At 43.1% G+C, this 2,173-nt stretch overlaps 1 pseudogene; it reads left to right on the top strand.

Moving 5' to 3' along the window:
* Positions 1-516: 516 nt before the first annotated feature.
* Positions 517-1,776, top strand: LOC104998803 (annotated as a pseudogene).
* Positions 1,777-2,173: the final 397 nt, after the last annotated feature.

Raw genomic sequence — 2,173 nt, 5'->3', positions numbered from 1 at the left:
GATAGATGCATGATTCCAAGAACACTTACAAGAGCTCCAAGCTCCAGGATGTGTAGCTTTTAGTCTCAACGTTATTTTTTTCCATCTCCCAGAGCACATCACTGCCTACTTTTGAATCTTCCTTACATTTTCTGGAATGTGGATGGAAATTTTCATTATCTTACTACACAGAGCTCAGTACATTTTCCTGGGATTAAATATTATGCTCTGCAAGCTTCATGGAGCATCAGCCAATTTCTTAAGAAACAAATGAAAGACCAATGGTTGTGCATAGACACATCATTGTGATTGGTATTCCTTTTCCAGAGGCAGACATTAAACTTCAGACATGATTTCACTGTGAGCTGGGGATGTTTCACCATCTTTTGGGGACATGACTAAAACAGGGGAGGAAGACCTAGATAAGGGATTGCTTGATCATTGGCTGAGAAGGTCCTAGCAACAACACAGCGATATCTGCACTGGTTGTAAGTTTTTACTGACAGCTGTTGCCTCTGTTCTCTGGAACCTCCTTAAGCCAAGGATCAGACCCAAGCCTGAACTCTGAGCCCATGATCCTGGTTTGTCCCTGAAGTATGAGGCTGGTGACTGGAGTAACAGTGTTTCTGACCTTGGGTAAGTGTTCTGTGTCTACAAGGGATGACTTGAGGGCAAAGGACCACAAAGAGTTATTTGCTCACTACTCCTCTCCCTGTGCTTTATTCAGCACTATAGTGATGGAATTGAGAACCAATCATGGATTTGCTAGGGACACAAACTTCTACATGACAGGTTAAACCTTGGCTATGATTCCAGAAGAGTCCTTAGCAGTAAGCAGGTTGTAGGAAATCTCTGGGTTTATTGAGCCAAGGACCCATGGAACAAAGCCTATGGATCTCTGATTCTTGCCATGTATCTTTGGTCTCCATAATTTTGTTGTTTTTCAGTCACTAAGTTGTATCCAACTTTTATGACCAAATGGACAGCAGTGTGCCAGGCTCCTCAGTCCACTATTATCTTCTGGAATATGCTCAAATTAATGTCCATTGAGATGGTGACACTGTTTAACCACCTCATCCCCTAACGCCCCCTTTTCCTTTTGTCTTCAATTTTTCCCAGCATCAGGGTATTTTTCAATGAGTCAGCTCTTCTCATCAGGTGTACAAATTATTGGAGCTCCAGTTTCAGCATCAGTCCTTCCAATGAATATTTAGGGTTCATTTCCTTTTGGATAACTGTTTTGATCTTCTTGCAGTCCAATATTGAACACCAATAATATTTTTCCAGGACATAAATAGAAACACAGGAGTAGGGGTTAGGGCCAGACAGTTATGAGAGAGTTATACACTTGATCCATAGAATTACGCTTATTTGTACTCTGGAACTAATTTGATTTCTTAACCCCCCAGGGACTGTGACTGATGCTAAGACCACCCAGCCCAGCTCCATGGATTATGCTGAAGGACAGGATGTAACCCTGCCTTGTAACCACTCTACCATTGGTAGAAATGAGTATATACATTGGTATCAGCAAAATCCCAGAGTCCACAGTATGTCATTCGTGGCTTACGAGGCACAGTGAACAGCAGCATGGCCTCTCTGACCATCGCTTCAGACAGAAAGTCCAGCACCTTGGTCCTGCCCCAGGTCACCCTGAGAGACACCGCTGTGTACTACTGCGTCCTGAGAGAGGCACACTGGGACAGACAGGGCTGCACCTGTGCAGTATCTCTCTTGTGGGAAGAAGGGGGGACACAGTGGGGGAGCAGTCACAAGAGCAAATCTAGACTCGTCTAGAAGGAGAGTCAGAGAGCAGTAAGAGATGAGGAAAATGAAGGGAAGGAGAAGGGAGGAAGATGGATAAAGAAAAGAAGAAAAGGACAAGGAAGAAGTGCATCATTGGTTGATGCGGCTGAGAAGAATTTTGGGAATTATGGGAATACTAAGAATCCCAATTGCAATATAGAAATAAAGTGAGAAGCATTATCAATTTTTTATGGTTCTTTCTCATGTCAATAAAATGTTGGTTCCAGTGTGTTAGTCTCAACCTAAAAGTGAGAAAAATACAAATAATTCTCCTGTTCCAAAGTTTTCTTTCATGTCGGACTCTTTGAGACCTCAAGAACTGTAGCCTGCCAGGCTCCTCTGTCCTTGGGATTTTCCAGGGAAGAATACTGGAGTGGGTTGCCATTTC

The sequence above is a fragment of the Bison bison genome, unplaced genomic scaffold, assembly GCF_000754665.1.
Source record: "Bison bison bison isolate TAMUID 2011002044 unplaced genomic scaffold, Bison_UMD1.0 scf7180017853247, whole genome shotgun sequence".
Classification (NCBI taxonomy): Eukaryota; Metazoa; Chordata; class Mammalia; order Artiodactyla; family Bovidae; genus Bison; species Bison bison.
Note: the sequence above shows the minus strand (reverse complement) of the source record. Positions and strands in the feature narration are given on the sequence as shown.